The sequence below is a fragment of the Schistocerca americana genome, chromosome 4, assembly GCF_021461395.2.
Source record: "Schistocerca americana isolate TAMUIC-IGC-003095 chromosome 4, iqSchAmer2.1, whole genome shotgun sequence".
In the NCBI taxonomy this organism is placed as follows: Eukaryota; Metazoa; Arthropoda; class Insecta; order Orthoptera; family Acrididae; genus Schistocerca; species Schistocerca americana.
In genome coordinates this window covers 651,514,576-651,534,195 of record NC_060122.1, presented here as the reverse complement: position 1 = coordinate 651,534,195, position 19,620 = coordinate 651,514,576, and the positions used below count along the sequence as shown (strand labels likewise).

At 42.1% G+C, this 19,620-nt stretch overlaps 1 pseudogene; it reads right to left on the bottom strand.

Moving 5' to 3' along the window:
• Positions 1-10,599: 10,599 nt before the first annotated feature.
• Positions 10,600-10,717, bottom strand: LOC124614132 (annotated as a pseudogene).
• Positions 10,718-19,620: the final 8,903 nt, after the last annotated feature.

Here is a 19,620-nt window from a genome sequence, read left to right as displayed (position 1 = left end):
GAGACCCCTGCTTTAGCCGAAAGCTGTTACCCTCACAACAGAAGTGGGCGACGTCTGATCGCGAGCTGTACACACCCAACGCTGCAGTAAAAAATTCAAGCATTCTTTGGAAGGCTGGCATTTCATTAGCATTACCGACCACAACTAGTTCACTTACGCTTTCAAAGTGTAGCCGAGTAAGGCATCGCCAAGACAACTGTGGCATATTGACTGCGCTGGCCGGTTTATAACTGAGATCATACACGAGGTCTGTTCAAAAAATTCCGAAACATTCGTAATTTCGCGCCAATAGCGTGTTGGAGCGAAATTCGGTTCGTATCCCTTTACATTCCTGTGTTTCATGTGTAACTTCTGGAAGTTTCATTGCTGTATGTCTGTTAAATTATTGTTCAGTGCTGTACTGAGTAGAACATTGTGTCGCACAGTTTGCGAATTTCGAGATAGCAGAGTTAGTGGAGCAACGTGCTGCATTAAATTTTGCGTGAAATCCAAGAAAACCTTTACAGACGCACACCAAATGATGCAGAAAGTCTCGGTGTTACGAATGGTTGACACGGTTTAAAAATGGACGAGCGAAAATTAAAGGTGGCCCTCGTTCAGGACGCCCTCTAATGTCTACCGACGACGCTCGTGTCAGGAACGTCAACGGAATTGCGTGTGCCTATCGAAGACTGACTGTCCGAGGGATCGCAGAAGAATGTAACATTTCAGTTGGGTCATGTCATGAAATCCTGACGCGGCGACTTGGAAGGCACCGTGTTGCCACCAAGTTCGTCGCACGGCTCATGAATTGGTCCGTGACTGTTGCACAAAAAACGAAGTAACTGTGCTGCCTCAATCTCCGTACACTGTAGACCCGCCGGCCGAAGTGGCCGTGCGGTTAAAGGCGCTGCAGTCTGGAACCGCAAGACCGCTACGGTCGCAGGTTTGAATCCTGCCTCGGGCATGGATGTTTGTGATGTCCTTAGGTTAGTTAGGTTTAACTAGTTCTAAGTTCTAGGGGACTAATGACCTCAGCAGTTGAGTCCCATAGTGCTCAGAGCCATTTGAACCATTTTGAACTGTAGACCTGACCCTGTGGACGTTTTTTATTTCCAATGCTGAAATCCCGTTGACAGGACGAAGATTTGCAACGATAGACGAGATAAAAGAAAATTCGCAGACGGGGTTTCGCGCGAGCCAGCAAAAGGCATACCAAGGCTTCTTTCGGAAGTGGAAACGGCGTTCGGAGCTGTGTATCAACTGTGGAGGGAAGTATTTCGAAGGAAACCATGCACAATAAGTAAAATATAAGCGTAGAAAAATGTTGTGGACAAAGTTCCGGAATTTTTTGAGCAGACCTCGTATGTCCAAGGCAAACTGAATGTACCCGCTGACGCACTCTCTCGGATTCAGGCAATGGACGTAATCGAGCCTACATCACCGCAAGTCGAGGCCATAGCTGCAGCTATTGATTTTGTTGCCATGGCACGGGTGCAACAAGACGATGCGGAGCTGCATGCATTGCTTGTGTAGCCATCAACTACGAAGAGAGACAATACAGGGCACGACCGCGGAGTTATACAGTGACGTCACCAAGTTAAAGCTTCGGTCGTTCGTTTCGCAGCAATTTCGAGCGCAGGTAATCGCTTCGATATACAATCTAGCACATCCTGGAGTCCGAGGAATTATGCAGCAGGTTAAGCAATGTTTCATCTGGCCCAGCATGAACGTCGACTGTAAATTGTGTGTCCGACAATGTGTGACCACTCACTGCCTTACAATCGTGGACAGATACTCTAGATGGCCAGAAGCATTACCTATGGCAGACATCACCGTGGAGACTGTGGCGAAAACGTTTTTCAGAGGATCGGTGGCGCGTTTTGGTGTACCGTTGAGAGTAAAGACAGATCAAGGACGTCAGTTTGAGGCGTACCTCTTTAACGCCATAGCCACATTGCTGGGTGTCAAGACAAACAAGGACCACCGCTTTTCATCCCGCAGCGAACAGTAAGGTGGAACGCCTGCACCGAGAACTGAAATCAGCCCTTCGATATCACATGACAGACAAGTGGACAAAACCTCTACCGGTTGTTTTACTAGGATTGCGAACAGGCTTCAAAGCCTGACCTTCAAGCTACGGTGACAGAGTTGCTGCACGGCCATTTGTTAAGTCTGCCCGGAGTGTTCATCCAAGATATGAAAGATAAAACCGTTGCAGCCTCAGACTTCGCTATCAAATTGCGATCCCACACACGTCAGTTCGTCCAGTGCAGCCTCGGGAACAAACCGGACGCCGCACGTTTGTCCTTGCAGATTTAGCCACCTGTTCACATGTACTATTACGTAATGACGCGTTACTCAGGTCACTGTAACCTCTGTATGAAGAACCATGCGCTTGACCGTATCAAACCGGCATTTCAATATTCACAGCGAACAGAAAAAGAACTGGCATCGAAAAACATGACGAAGAGGCTACAAAGGAGCCTCGAGGAAAAATCGTATGCTGCCACGCAGGAAACATCAGCAGGCGCTACCACCCCGCGGCTAGAATGACACACCGATTCCAAGGAGAAGCCGCCGCGTTCCAAGAAAGGCGGACGACGATCTGGACTGTATGTCAAATAATTTAATGAGTAGCATTGCTGACACTGTGTGTGGGTGGGTGGGAGGGGGAGGGGGGGGGATTGTTTAGTGACTCCCACTATATATATAATCCACGGTACAGTGGCGTAGACTGTACGAGAGTTCCATGGTTCCGTGCCACATTGTGTTTATTCATTCTTTTTTATGAAATAGTTATTCCTTGTTTCGTCTTGTTGACACTGAATGTCATTCAAACCGCATACTTATGTCTAATTAATTTATACGTGGAAATAAATCTTTTTACGAAGTAACAAGAGTCTCATACAGAACCCAAAATATATTCCTAGTAATTCTAGAACTGCACCTGCTGACTGCCTCATCATTAAGACAAATTGCAGGCCTAATTAATTTCTATAATGAGAAAACAGCAACAATTCAAGCTACAGAAAGTTTATAAGGAGAAAGATGCTCAAAAACGAAATATATGCAAGGAGAACATAAGAACATCGCAATCGTATCTTCTCACAGGACTGCCAACTCGAAAAACAGTTGTATAGAATATGTTTCTCGAACAGGAGTCTAATGACAACACTGACGGATGAAAGTAGCGAAAACGTGGATCTGGACGCACACCGGGAGAAAGTTGAGTTTTAAACAACTTCCCGATGTCCTTTTAAGTTCATTTAACTATTAATTTATTCAAGAAACACTAAACATCGATTTAAGATGAAAAACAAAGAACGATTTTTTGGAGCAGATTCATAAGCTAGTGACCTTTGCAAGATAAAGACATTGCACTGTTACAGCTTATAGCCCGTTAAACCAGAACAAGTTGACAAAGTAACTACCATTCTTGTGTAGGAAACAATGAAAATGATTCGAATTTTAAACACGCTCGGAGATAACCACACGGAGAAAGAAGGAATTGTCAATCAGCCATGCCCCTTAAAATTGGCAGCATTGACAGTAGCGCTTACCAGCTTAGCGACAGCACGTGACTTGCCGGCAGACAGTGCGTAACTAGGCTAGGCCAACCGGGGCATTGCTCCCGGTCACCGGCGGCGCTCGAAAGAAAGAAACGGAAAAAAATATGAAAAAAATAGTAAAATCGATCAGTCAAATGAAGCATTTGCCTGTATCCCAATAACCAACGTTGGTTTTGGAAATCATTCTGACGTAAAGAAATGCGATCATTCAGCCAACCTTAGCTAGCAGACGATGCTGTGTTTAGCTCGTAAATGAAAGGACTTTTAAAAACTGGAGCTAAACATCACAGCAATATTATTTGAATTTGGAATGGTTTGCATTTATTGATACGTTCACTGAAGATACTCTTTGCACACAGTTTTGAAGCTAAGATTGATAGCGGCCAGAAACAAGTGAATATTATTCCAAAATCATACATCGTGTACGACTTCTGTTGAAACAGACACAACTGTCAGCCACTGTTCCGAGAGTCTTTTTTCCAGTGAGCGATTAATACTTGACGGTCAGTTTAGGAGTTACACAATGTCGTAAGAGGTCGTGTACAAGTGACAGTTATTTCTGCAAATTATTTATCACCGAAATGAAACACAACATTAAAGACAGACCTATCGCGCTCAGTATCATTTGATCACCAAAGTTGGCAGCAAGAAGAAGCAACATGTTAGCCGCTCGAATTAATGCGCCCTTGTAGTCGTTTTGTTGTCAATGTTCTAATGGATAATTATGACATTAATACTCACATAAAATAATGAAATAATATTACATTAATGTTAAGCTGCAAACAGTTTATGTTTAAAAAGCTTTGAATCTGATGGCACATATTACTGGAACCTCAGAAAGGGAATGGCACAATAACTATTTAACTCTTTCTAGTCACCTTCCTTACGAAGAGGTTGAACTATGACGAATATTAACCAGCCTGGAAAAATTTCCCGTACTAGTGATTCTAGTATAATTCTAATGGTATCTTGTGCACTAACTGGTTATTCTGTGTCCGATTTCATAATACCCCACGTAGTTTTAATCTTATTGTCTGTGTTATTAATTTCTACCTGGACGCTCATGTTTCTGGATATTCTAAGGAACTTCCCTAAAATGTCTTGAAGAACGATAGTAGCGTCGCATCTCGACTTATTGTGGTGTTTATACAAATTTCCCTGTTCCTCTTACATGTCATTTTAATCGCTGTAGTTATACGTGGCTTCCTTGTTTTTTTTTTTTTTGTTTTTTTTTAATGGAGTTTCTGTGTAATTTTTCGTGAAAGTTACTTTCAGATACTGACACAAATTTACTATGGAATATATTGAATTTCTCAGTACAATCTCTTTCTGCATACACTTCATTCCGTACCACCCCTTAAGCCTCACTGCTTTGTGTGAACATGTCTCAGAGCTATAAGGTGCTACATTGTTTATTTCAGTTTGTTGTGCTTCGTGATCAAATCGTCAATTCATAATAGGGTACAGGTTAATTGTTTCAGCCTAAGAAGTGTCTATGAAAATGTTTTCTACCAGGTTCCCACTGTTCTGCTGTAAACAAGTTAGAAGACTCACTACTGAATTCACACTGAAACAGCCAAATAGTGGTGCCATAGTGATGTTAAAAAAATCGTGAGATACTTATGAACCAGGACATTGCCGAGATGAGGGGGTTTACATAGTTCAACGATACAGAGAGCAGTACCGTAGATGCAACGTCAGTGGATGGGTACCTGTGGAGAGACTAAACTAAATCGGGGTTCCTGAGAGTCGTCGTAGCCTTTTCAGTAGTTCCATGGGCAACTACCTGGATGATAGGCTGATCTGGCCTTGTAACATCAGCCAACATGGCCTTGATGTGCTGGTTCTGCAAATGCCTGAGAGGAAGGGAAACTATGGCTGTTATCTTTTCCCGAGGACATGCATCTCTACTTTATGGCTTAATGATAGTGGCATCCTTCGGGTAAAATATTCCGGAGGTAAAATAATCGGCCTCTCAGACCTCCGGGCGAAGACTACTGAGAAGGATGTCGTCATCAGCTAAAACCAACATAACATTTTACGGGTCGGAGTGTGGAATGTTAGATTCCGTAATCGGATAGGCAGGTTAGAGAATTTAAGAAGGGAAATGGATAGACTGCTGTTAGATATACTGGAAATAAGAGACGTGCGGTGGCAAAAAGAACAGAACCTTTCAGATATGCAATAAGGAAGGCAGCAGAGGATCAAATAGGTAAAATGAGAAGACCTAGTAAAAATCCTTGAATATCACAAAAGACACAGAATTTAATACAAATTCAGTGCTGAAGCAGGCGAAAGAGAATACTGAAATATAAAAATTGAGATTGAGAGAAAGTGCAAAATGGCTAAGCAGGAATGGCTAGACAACAAACGCAAGGCTATGGAAATATGTACAGCTCGTGGAAAAATTCAACAAAATGAGCATCGAGAGCTCACACGGAAAAAACAATGTTAACTGAAGAAAGTTACGCTCAAGGATGGAACGAATCTGTAGAAGGGGACTCCAAGGAAAATAAACTTGAAGACAATATTATACAAAGAGAAGAGGAAGTAGATTAAGATGAGGTGGGAGATATGATACTGCGAGAAGAATTTGAAAGAGCAGTGAAAGACCTAAGTCGAAAAGAGGACCCTGGAGTAGGTGACATTCCCTCGGAACTACTGAAATCCTAGGGAGAGCCAGACACGGAAAAACTGTTCCACTTGCTGCGTAAAATGTATGAGACAGGGGAAATACCCTCAGAACGCTCAGACATAAAGCAAAATCGAATAATTCGAACTCCAAAGAAAGAAGGTGCTGACAGCTGTGAATATTACCCAACTATGAGTTCAATAAGCCACGATTGCAAAATACTAACACGAATTATTTACAGAACAATGGAAAAACCGGCGGAAGGTGACCTCGGAGAAGATGAGTTTGGGTTCCGGAGATATGTAGGAGCACGCGAGCCAATATTGATCCTACGACTTATCTTAGACGATAGGTTGAAGAAAGGCAAACACACGTTTGCAGCACTTGTAGATTTAGAGAAAGCTTTTGACATCGTGGACTGGACTCACTCGTATAGGCAGAGAAAGGTTATTTACAACTTTTGCAGAAAACAGACTGCCGTTGTAAGAATCTAAGGGCATGAAAGGGAAGCCGTAGTAAGAAAAGAGTGAGTCAGAGTTGTAGCCTATCCACGACGTTATTCAGCGTGTACATTGAGCAAGCTGTGAAGGAAATTTCGGAAAAGGAATTAAAGTTCAGGAAGAAGAAGCTTTATGATTGGCCAAATACATTGTAATTCTGTCAGTGCTGTTGAAAGAGTAGTTGAACGGTGTGGATAGTCGCTTGAAAACAGATTATAAGATGAACATCAATTAAAGCAAAACAGGGATAATGAAGAAGTATAGAAGAATTAATCACGTGATGATTACGGAATTAGATAAGGAAATGGTATACTAAAAGTAGTAGATGAGATTTCTTATTTGGGTAGCAAAATAACTGATGATGGTCGATGTAGAGAGGGCATCAAATGCAGATTAGCAACAGCAAGAAAATAATTTTTGAAAAAGAGGAATTGTTAACATTTAATACACTTTAAGTGTTAGTGTTTGTCTGGAGTGTAGCCTTGTGCAGAAGTTTAAATGTGGATGATAAGCATTTAAGACAAGAAGAGAGCAGAAGCTTTTAAAATGTGATACTGTAAAGAATGCTAAAGATTAGACGGGTAGACACATTAACAAATAAGGAGGTACTAAATCGAATAGGAAAGAAAAGAATAGCTATGGCATAACTTGACTCAAAGAAGAGACCGGTTGATCCGACACATCATGAGACATCATGGAATAGTCAGTTTAGTAATGGATGAAAATATTGGGATTAAAGATTGTAGAAGTAGACGAAAACTTGAATATAGTACGGAGGTTCAAATACATCTAGGTTGCGGTGGCTATGGAGAGAAGGGGACTTGTGCACAGGTTAGGGACGGTAGCATGGAGAGCTGCATCAATCCAGTTTCGCCGGCCGTAATGTCCGAGCGGTTCTAGGCACTACAGTCTGGAACCGCGCGACCGCTACGGTCGCAGGTTCGAATCCTGCCTCGGGCATGGATGTGTGTGATGTCCTTAGGTTAGTGAGGTTTAAGTACTTCTAAGTTCTAGGGGACTGATGACCTCCGAAGTTAAGTCCCATAGTGCTCAGAGCCATTTGAACCATTTGAAACCCCTTTCCGGCCACCACCACCATCACCACAACCACCACCACCGCCACCGCAACAACAACTACACAAAATGAACGTTTCGCGAACGGTTTTGTCTGTGAAGAAATGTGGTTAGTACAAATTCATAGAGGGTGACATTCTGGACTGAAAACACGTTGTCAGTGTGGCTGACGATTTGGGTGATAATAGTTCACTTTGGTTATGGATATATACTACTAGCTTACGGAATAACTCCTGAAGAAATTACCTGAGCAGATATGAGTTTTTTTTTAGAACTTTGCAATGAAGATAATGCTGCTGTACACTCTGATGTTTCCTGGAAGGAAAGAGGGAAAATTATGGTTGACGTTTATTCAATGACGAGGTCGTTGGGAACAATGTACAATCTCAGCCTGTGAAAAAAATGTCGTGTGACTAGGGCCTCCCGTCGGGTGGGCCGTTCGCCTGGTGCAAGTCTTTCTATTTGACGCCACTTTGGCGACTTGCGCGTCGATGAGGATGAAATGATGATGATTAGGACAACACAACACCCAGTCCCTGAACGGAGAAAATCTCCGATCCAGCCGGGAATCGAACCCGGACCCTGAGGATTGACATTCTGACGCGCTGACCACTCAGCTACCATGGGCGGACTCAGCCTGTGAAACCTTTGGGAAGAGAGCAACCACTTTAAAGGAATCATCTCTTGACTTCCCTTTCGTAATTTTGGGAAACACCGGTCAAACTATATCCATATGGCCGGACAGTTGTTTGGGCTGTGGTTCTAAGAAATGTAAGTCCTGTGTCCTAAACATTGCCCCAACTCTGTCAAATATCCTAGAGACCTCAAAATATACTCACTGCCTTACCACCTTTCATCTGTGTCTCTACAGAGACACAACGACAGAAACAAAGTGTTGCACCATGAAAACACCAGTCTGATATTTATAAAATTTTGTGGAAATTTTCATCACACAACGATTATACTTTGATTTGATTTGTAAGTGACGTACATCATCAACATTTGTCTGAGATGTGACCACCAAGGACAAGAATCCACTCTTGTATTCGTTGTGACATGAAGCAAACAGCGTCCGAATATCATCTTGAGAAGTTTTTTGGCTATACCTGAAACCCGAACATTCATCAATGCATTTGTGGTGCGAACTACAATGTGAGGTCTTGCATTATCGCGCTGGAAAAAGGCATTTCAAAGATGGGAAAACAAGGAATCATCTCTTGACTTCCCTTTCGTAATTTTGGGAAACATCAGTCAAACTATATCCATATGGCCGGACAGTTGTTTGGGCTGTGGTTCTAAGAAATGTAAGACCTGTGTCCTAAACATTGCCCCAACTCTGTCAAATATGCTAGAGACCTCAAAATATACTGCCTTACTACCTTTCATCTGTGTCTCTATACAGACACAACGACAGAAACAAAGTGTTGCACCATGAAACACCAGTCTGATATTTATAAAATTTTGTGGAAATTTTCATCACACAACTATTATTAAACGATTAAACTTTGATTTCATTTGTAAGTGACGTACATCATCAACATTTGTCTGAGATGTGACCACCAAGGACAAGAATCCACTCTTGTATTCGTTGTGACATGAAGCAAACAGCGTCCGAATATCATCTTGAGAAGTTTTTTGGCTATACCTGAAACCCGAACATTCATCAAGGCATTTGTGGTGTGAACTACAATGTGAGGTCTTGCATTATCGCTCTGGAAAATGGCATTTCATAGATGGGAAAACTAATGAAGTACTGAAACAAACAGAGGAGGACAGAGCTAAGTGGAACAATTTGACTAAAAGAACGGATAGGTTGATAGAACACATCCTGAGGCAAAATACTTAATTTGACGATGGTGGCACGTGTGTGTGTCTGTGTGTGTTTAGGCTGGGGGGGTTGGGGGGCCGTTATCAGTCGCTCAGGGGAAAAGGCTTGACTACAGTAAGCTGGTTAAAGTGAGTGTAGAGTGTAGTAGTTTTGTACTCCCACGGCGTCAGTCGCGCCGTCGCATTGGTTACGCAGTCACATACACTGAAGTGAAAAAAGTCATGAGATAGCTCCTAATATCGTATCTGACCTCCTTTTACGATGTTTAGTGCAGTAACTCGACTTGTCATGGACCCAGCAAGTCGTTGGGAGTTCTCTGGAGAAATATTAAACCATGCTCCCTCTTTATCTGTCTACAGTTGCGAAAGTGTTCCCAGTGCACGATTTTGTGCACGAACACATCTCAGTTATGTCCTATGAATATTCGGTGGAATTCGTATCGGGCGACCTGTGTCGCCAAATCAAATGGTTCAAATGGCTCTAAGCACTATGGGACTTAACATCTGTGGTCATCAGTCCCCTAGACTTAGAACTACTTAAAGCTAACTAACCTAAGGACATCACACACATTCACGCCCGAGGCAGGATTCGACCCTGCGACCGTAGCAACAGCGCGGTTCCGGACTGAAGCGCCTAGAGCCGCTCGGCCACAGCCACCGGCTGGTCGCCAAATTATCCGCTCGAATTGTCCAGAATATTCTTAATACCAATTGTAAACAATAATGGGCCAGTGGCATGGTGTATTGTCATCCATAAAAATTCCATCGTTGTTTGGGAACATGACGTCCATGGATAGCTGCAGATGGACTCCAAGTATTCCGTCTTCAGGCCACGAGTGGCCTACCGGGACCATTCGACCGCCGTGTCATCCTCAGTGGAGGATGCGGATAGGAGGGGCGTGGGGTCAGCACACCGCTCTCCCCGTTGTTATGATGGTATTCTTGACCGAAGCCGCTACTATTCGGTCGAGTAGCTCCTCAGTTGGCATGACGAGGCTCAGTGCACCCCGAAAAATGGCAACAGCGCATGGCGGCCTGGATGGTCACCCATCCAAGTGCCGCCCACGCCTGACAGCGCTTAACTTCGGTGATCTCACGGGAACCTGTGCATTCACTGCGGCAAGGCCGTTGCCAGATGGTCTCCAAGTAGCGGAACATAACCGTTTCCAGTCAATGATCGTTTCAGTTTGACCAGAGGACCCAGTCCATTCCACTTAAACACATCGCACACCATTATCGACCCATCAGAAGCGTGCGCAGTGGCTTGTTGACAACTTGGGTCCATGAATTCGTGGGGTCTGCGCTACCCTCGAAACCTGCCATCAGATCTTACCAACTGAAATCGGGACTCATCTGATCACGCCACGGTTTCCCGTTCGTCTAGGATCCAACTGATATGGCCATGAACCCAGGTGAGGCGCTGCAGGCGATGTAGTGCTGTAAGCAAAGGCACTCGCGTCGTTTGTCTGCTGCAATAGCCCATTAATGTCAAATTTCTTCGGACTGTCCTAACGGATAAGTTCCTCCTATGTGCCACATTGATTTCTGCGGTTAGTTCACGCAGTTTTGTTTGTCTGGTAGCACTCACAGTTCTACGTAAACGCCACTGCGCTCGGTCTTTAGGTGAAGACGGTCGGCCACCGCGTTGTCCGTGATGAGAGACAATACCTGTAATTTGGTATTTTCGGCACGCTCTTGACACTGTCGATCTCGGAACATTGAAAACCGTAACGATTTTCGAAATTGAATGTCCCATGCGTCTTGCTCCAAGTACAATTCCGAGTTTAAAGTGCATCAAAATGGTTCAAATGGCTCTGAGCACTATGGGACTTAACATCTGGGGTCATCAGTCCCCTACAACTTAGAACTACTTAAAGCTAACTAACCTAAGGACATCACACACATCCATGCCCGAGGCAGGATTCGAACCTGCGACCGTACGGTCACGCGGTTGCAGACTGTAGCGCCTAGAACCGCACGGCCACACCGGCCGGCATAAAGTGTATCAATTCCCGTCGTGTGGCCATAATCACGTCGGACTCCTTTTCACACGAATCACCTCAGAACAAATGACAGCTATGCCAATGCACCGCCCTTTTATACCTTGTGTACCCGATACTACCGCCATCTGTATATGTGAATACATGACTTTTGTCACCTCAGTGTACCTTCACCGAAAAGTCGAGCAAGTCGTCGATTCTACTCTGAATACACGTAAGCAATTACACTTGCAGATACACCAGGCTTTCAAATTTTTTTCTGGGGCGTATTTTCACAGAATGAAGGCTGTGACAACAATGTTTACTGTCCTTGCCCCATACTGGCGAGCATTCAGGCGCCTCTCAACAGTTACGAAATTAGTCCTGTTATCGTATCCAATAACTACCAAATATCATTGTTCCAGGAGCTGAAGTTGTGAGGGCCTGGAAGAGCATTGCTCAGGTGGCCTTTCTCGATGACGTCTGCGATTTGACTGCCACAAACAGAAGCGATACTCATTGTTGAAGATATTAGAATGCCACTCAGTGCTCCAGTTGACTCTGGTTCTACATCATGCAAGTCTCTGTTGTCTGTGGAGAATGCCTGTGGTAAACGACTGATGGCAACTCCAGATCCCAACCTGGGTTCTAGCAATCTGTTCCCGTCGATTCATGCTGACACTTCGCCTGTAAGCGCTGCCCAGCCGGCCTAACAACCATATGATCTTTTCGTGATATAGTCCTTCTGGGAGGTCTTGTGCTTGCTCTTTTGCCGCACTGTTGTCCTGTGTCCATCTCGTTACCACTCGTTCTGCAGTCACTGCACTATTACCAACTGCCTGCGAGATCTGCCGCTATGATACTCCCTTGTCCCTCATGCCAATCATTCGATTTTTCTCAGAGTCCGAGAGATGCAATAAGCTGTTCGTTCTGGTCCTCTGGCAACACTGTGTTGCTGTCTTCAGTTGAAAATTTTCAGTAAGGCTAGACACTTGCAATGCTCACACCATTCTTTATCTGTAGAACTGGTTTTTTTTCTGTACAGAAAATTCTGAATATAAGCTCACATAAGAATGACGTTTCAACCAACATATTCCACAGCCATGGAGATACGGGAAGTCAGTGTATGTGCAGAGCAAGTGTGGATTTATGTACAAATTAAGATGTAATTTGGACTTTGCGTGCATCTTTCTGAGTTATATGTACCTACTGATGGTACCAAAATGACCATGGAAGACGAACTTAGAAGACTGTATTAAGGGCGAAGAAAAATTCGTGCACTCAGACTTCGCAGCACGATTCCTCACATACTGGCAATAGAAAAGTGTCTCTCAAAAAAATTTCGTCCAACGCATATTTCGGGTAGTAAATGGACGTTAAAGACTGGCAATATGGTAACAACAGTAATCACATCTACGCTCACTACCTCTGTCAGCAGTATCCCCACTGTTGTGCAGCTGGTGCAGTGGATAGCGTTTAGGGTTTACTAGCAGGAGTTCGAGGCTTGTATTCTGGATCGAAGCTTATTTGATTTTATTTGCTTAAAGTGGTCTGCGTGGTGTTGTATATGGCATATTAATCATCAGATAGGATTACAGTGGGTCTTCTACAAAATACTTGCAGTTACGTACAATGAACACAAAAATGAAAATACAATCGTTTTCACTTGTCGGCTTTTAAAGAAGCCTTTTGCACATCGTGGGCACTAATTGTTTCGCGCCACTGCATCTACTAAATTCCAAACCTGTTTTCTGCGCAATGGTCCCCATGGACCTATTGAAATTATTTGGAAAGCACGCTGCTAGCTCTACTGGTGACGTAAGGCCTTAACAAACACTAATGGACCTATACTTGGCACGGATAATAGTTGATATTAGTCGATGGAACCATTGGGAGAGGATAAACACAAAACAACTCTGGAATCAGGTAGATGCAGTGATGTAAAACAGTGCACGTCCACGACATGCAAAAGATTTTTTTAAAAGGTGAACAGTGAGAACGATTATATTTCCATTTCTGTGTTCGGAGTACATAACTGCAAATGTTTTGTGGAAAACTCACTACAATCACTATATGACTATTAAGACTCTAGATATCGTACCACGCAAACTACTGTTAGCAAATAAAAACAAATGAGACTACCCAAAATCAAACCGTAGACCTCCTGCATCGTAACCCAAAACACTATCCCCTGCACGGACTGCACAGGACAACTACTACACTACTGGCCATTAAAATAGCTACACCACGAAGATGACGTGTTACAGACACGACATTTAACCGACAGGAAGAAGATGCTGTGATATGCAAATGATTAGCTTTTCAGAGCATTCACACAAGGTTGGCGCCGGTGACGACACCTATAATGTGCTGACATGAGGAAAGTTTCCAACCGATTTCTTATACACAAACAGCACTCGACCGGCGTTGCCTGGTGAAACGTTGTGATGCCTCGTGTAAGAAGGAGAAATGCGTACCATCATGTTTCCGACTTTGATAAAGGTCGGATTGTAGCCTATCGCGATTGCGGTTTATCGTATTGCGACATTGCTGCTCGCTTTGGTCGAGATCCAATGACCGTTGGTAGAATACTGAAACGTCCCCTTTGAACAATTGTACAAGACTGTGCTTAAACTGACACACAATATTTTCAGCGCAACGCAATCTGACTTTCAAAAATACCTACAAAAGAATGGCCCTGACTAACATTAACCTATACCTTTCACAAATCACTTATCTCACCAAAAATATTCGTTATTCGAACTACTGCAATACAGCGAGCGCCACTACTGCCAGCTAAATAAAAGATTCTAACTACTGAAGGCACTAACTACTAATAGGCATAGTTAGCAAATGAAAGATTTTGATAGAGAACAAACAATGTATTTACCTCAATAGTGTTCAAAAGTCATAATGTATATAGCAGTTCATGACATCCAGTCTTACAAATTTCAAAACTCTGCCATCTCTCTCCCCACATCCACCACTGCTGGCGGCTTAGCTCCAACTGCGCAACGCTACGCGCTGTTAACAGCCAACTGCCTAACACTACAATGGCAGACAACAATGCAAACTAGCCACAGACTGCACACAGCACAGCCAGTGATTTTCATACAGAGCGCTACGTGGCGTTACCAATAAGAAAACAGAAACAGCCTACTTACATAGACCCCATTCTCCCCACAAAAAATTTTACAAATTGTTTTGGGCAGTGGCCAATACAGATTTGAAAAAAATTTTCATAATTACAATAACAAAGACATCAAATGTACACACTTATTGATACAATGTTGGTCAAAAGCTAAAATTTTCTCACAGTCCATAAAGACAGTCCTGATCATTCATCACAGTAAAATTGCAGTGTTGTTTTTTTTTCTCAAAGTCTGAGCAGTAAAAGAGAATGCACACGGAAGTAGTATATTTCCATGCAGTCTTGAAGAAGTAGTGTTGTCCTTCCAATGGAAAGACAGTACTGACTCTTGACATGCAGACAGGTAATGGGTCACAAGAGAGCAAACCCACAGCAGAGTCAGTCGAAGTTTTGAAGAATATTGGTAGGTAGATCGTCACAGAGCAGACCCACTGTAGTCCTGGTAGAGAGTATGGTATTGGTGGGCCACCAGAGGTGCAGACCCACTGCAGTCCTTGTAGAAATACAGGGCTATTACAAATGATTGTAGCTCCATTCATTGACATATGGTCACGACACACTACAGATACGTAGAAAAACTCATAAAGTTTTGTTCGGCTGAAGCCGCACTTCAGGTTTCTGCCGCCAGAGCTCTCGAGAGCGCAGTGAGACAAAATGGCGACAGGAGCCGAGAAAGCGTATGTCGTCCTTGAAATGCACTCACATCAGTCAGTCATAACAGTGCAACGACACTTCAGGACGAAGTTCAACAAAGATCCACCAACTGCTAACTCCACTCGGCGATGGTATGCGCAGTTTAAAGTTTCTGGATGCCTCTGTAAGGGGAAATCAACGGGTCGGCCTGCAGTGAGCGAAGAAACGGTTGAACGCGTGCGGGCAAGTTTCACGCGTAGCCCGCGGAAGTCGACGAATAAAGCAAGCAGGGAGCTAATCGTACCACAGCCGACGGTTTGGAAAATCTTACGGAAAAGGCTAAAGCAGAAGTCTTACAGTTGCTACAAGCCCTGACACGCGATGACAAATTCAAACGCTTTGAATTTTCGCCGCGGTTGCAACAGCTCATGGAAGAGGATGCGTTCAGTGCGAAACTTGTTTTCAGTGATGAAGCAACATTTTTTCTTAATGGTGAAGTGAACAGACACAATGTGTGAATCTGGGCGGTAGAGAATCCTCACGCATTCGTGCAGCAGATTCGCAATTCACCAAAAGCTAACGTGTTTTGTGCAATCTCACGGTTTAAAGTTTACGACCCCTTTTTCTTCTGCGAAAAAAAACGTTACAGGACACATATATCTGGACATGCTGGAAAATTGGCTCATGCCACAACTGGAGACCAACAGCATCTTTCAACAGGATGATGCTCCACCACACTTCCATCATGATGTTCGGCATTTCTTAAACAGGAGATTGGAAAACCGATGGATCGGTCGTGGTGGAGATCATGATCAGCAATTCATGTCATGGCCTCCACGCTCTCCCGACTTAACCCCAAGCGATTTATTTCTGTGGGGTTATGTGAAAGATTCAGTGTTTAAACCTCCTCTACCAAGAAACGTGCCAGAACTGCGAGCTCGCATCAACGATGCTTTCGAACTCATTGATGGGGACATGCTGCGCCGAGTGTGGGGGGAACTTGATTATCGGCTTGATGTCTTCCGAATCACTAAAGGGGCATATATCGAACATTTGTGAACGCCTAAAAAAACTTTTTGAGTTTTTGTATGTGTGTGCAAATCATTGTGAAAATATCTCAAATAATAAAGTTATTGTAAAGCTGTGAAATGGCTTCAATCATTTGTAATAGCCCTGTAATGGTATTGGTGAGTCATCAAAGATGCAGACCCACTGTAGTCCTTGTAGAGACGGCCAGCAGCCATCTGTTGCGACTGTGCCGGTGCACAATCACCATCGAAGAGTCTTGCGGAGAATATAGCAAGTCCATAAACCACCACTCGTGCACGCACAAAGTTTTTGGAATTGTCCTTAGAACCAGCAATGCTGTTACTCAATCCCTTGCTGAGTTATTAACACACATGCAGACACTATCAGTCCCTACTTCTCACATATTGTCCATATACTATGACCAGTGAAATGTAACTTACAAGTTACTTAATTTGATGAACTGGTGTCAATTACAATTTTATAACATGAGAATACAATTACAAAGATACAGAAAACATTATTAAAAACATAATAATACAGATAACATTTGTAGTAATACAGGCTTTACAAAACATTCGAAATAACATGTACATCAGTGTCACAGGAATTATAAGTACCTACATAAAAGATCAGAATAACTTTTGAAACATCAACTTCACACATGAGCATTAAAACAGAACAGAATAAATAATGTCTAAACATCTTTACAAAGAAAATAACATGTTATCAGAAAAATTCTACAACATACCTCTTATTAGCTAAACACATTAAGACAGGAAAAAGACAAATTCACATAGTGTGATAACACAAATATACAGGACAAGGTTTGTTTTCAGTGTAACATTTGGTACTGCAGTCCAACCCAAAACTTCATTCCATAGATTTTTCGTCTTATTTCAACATTTGTTTCCACCAAAAAAATTCTATCCAAGCATGCTTTCTGTATTTATATGTTCACATATTCCTTACCTCATTATTTATTTTCCATTATCTTACCTCATCATTTATTTCCAAGAAAGTCCTACCTAAACCTGTTGTCCCTAAAGCCTACTTTTTTGGTTCATATCCTCTTTCAAAATACTTTTTTGGCCAAACCATTTTCTTATAGCTTCTCAATGCATTTCTTCCAATTCATCACAACTTGTTCTCTTATATGGCCTACCCCATCTTAAGCTAACTTATATCTACTGAGCTCAGATGCTAAACTAAGAGACGAGGCAATGCAGCAGCACAAAACAATTAACACAAACAGCAATGACAAAAAAGCAGATTTGCAAAGCAAGCAGCATTATAGAAATTAGCAAAGCAATTGCAATATTACAACTAATATAAGGCAATGTGCAGCAAACAAGAAAAATAAATCTGTAGTAAAACTGGCTTAACAGAGTAATACAAAGTGAAATTCAGTAGCACTATGCCTGGCAAACAGCAGCAGCAAATGCAATAACTTATATCTAAACATGTCACAGCTCAAGCAGAAAAAATATTACAGTAAAAATGGCCATGTTTAATACCTATGTCACATCTTAACACTAGGGTGATGCATCACGAGAACTTACACTAGCAGATAAGTTACCAAATCGTAAAAAAATTATTTATGCAATTCCTGTGAAGGGAAATGTCTATTTATGTGCCCTCGTTTTCTTGGAAGTAGATCATAAATTTATAATTGACTGGATCTGTAGGCATAAAATAACTATATTAGTACATCTATTAAATTTTATTTTAACCAATGCTGCAGTGCAGCTAGAAACTAGATATTAAACAAAATGAGTAAATAAATACATAAAGCAAGCCATATGGCATTTCTCTCAACTAGCAAGACAATAGCCATGAAATGTTTCTCATCATTTCATTAGGCATTTTAGTAAACATCATAAATTAAGAGCTCCACAGTATAATCATATGTTTTCAAGTTTGAGCGTGTCGTATTTGCGATGCTTTCTACAAAGGAATGTCAATAGCGAGGGTAATGGCCTTTTTTTTTCTCCACCTGTGCCTCTGAAAGGCACACACTAATGGCTTTTTCCAGGCGACTGTCGTGCAGCTGGGTGCCCACGACTCATTACGTGAAGGTGGTCACTTAACTTTCTTACTGAAATATTTACGACACCAGTTTGCATTACAGTGACAGTCTCATATAAAAAATTTCACAGGTCAAGAATTTGCATTGCAAATGTGTAGAAACAAAATCCTATGAATATAACAGTGTTCAAAAAATTTTCATCGGCATTGTGATACATTCACGCACTTACACACATTTCATAACTCTTAAAGTACGATTCTTGGTTTCCAACATATTTTTCACAAGTCAGAGTCCCTAACCACTGTTCATTACTCCTTACCTTATTACACATATATATATTCGCCGACACGTCAATCTGGCGACCACACGTCAATATTTCATCATAATAAATACATAGCATAATCAAATTCCTCATATAGCATCAGCTTATTGATCATAAACATACCTCAACAGCATAATACACATCGTCGTCGTAAAAATAACATCATAACACCTCAGTCAAATCTCAAAATCGTCATAGCTTTCTGCAATAATTTCAAAACCTAAAAAAAAATTTCTGCTCATTTCAATAGTGTCATCTACCTTAAACGTATTTTAAAAATCATGATCTCATACCAAACACATCATTCAAAGCTCTCATAGTATCACAATGGTTCTGAAAAAATATGAACAGTTCACAAAGTACAGACAAAATACAGTTTCATAAGTGTGAAGTTATCCAACTGTCTAATTACGTAAACATTTGTCACTGATGTAGTAAAAAAATGTTTGTCTCTCAGTTAAATGATCAGATAGCTGTGTAATTTATGTGTTAGAGAAATATGGTACCGATGTGTAAAGTTGTATAAGCCAATACCATATTAGCTAGGGCTCCTTGTGCTTGCCAAACACATGGTACACAAAGTAAGCGTGTAGCCCCCTGAGGATTTATGTAATTATACCCTCAGGTGTTACACATTACAGCAATGGAATGAAATGTATCACAGAAAACTTTCTTTGTATCTTTAAAAGTAAATGTTTTAAGTATAAAATTAATCACTCAAGTGCGTGTCCTGTAGCTCTAAATGTGCGTCTTGCTGTAAGATAATTCTGTGTAACTGTTGTAGTTGTCGTCCTCTGTAAGCAAAGTTCTACTGAAGTCAATGTACTCACCTCCTGATAAACAAAAGTGAAATGCTTTGCGTATAGATATCGTAGTTATTATGCTTATTGGCTTCA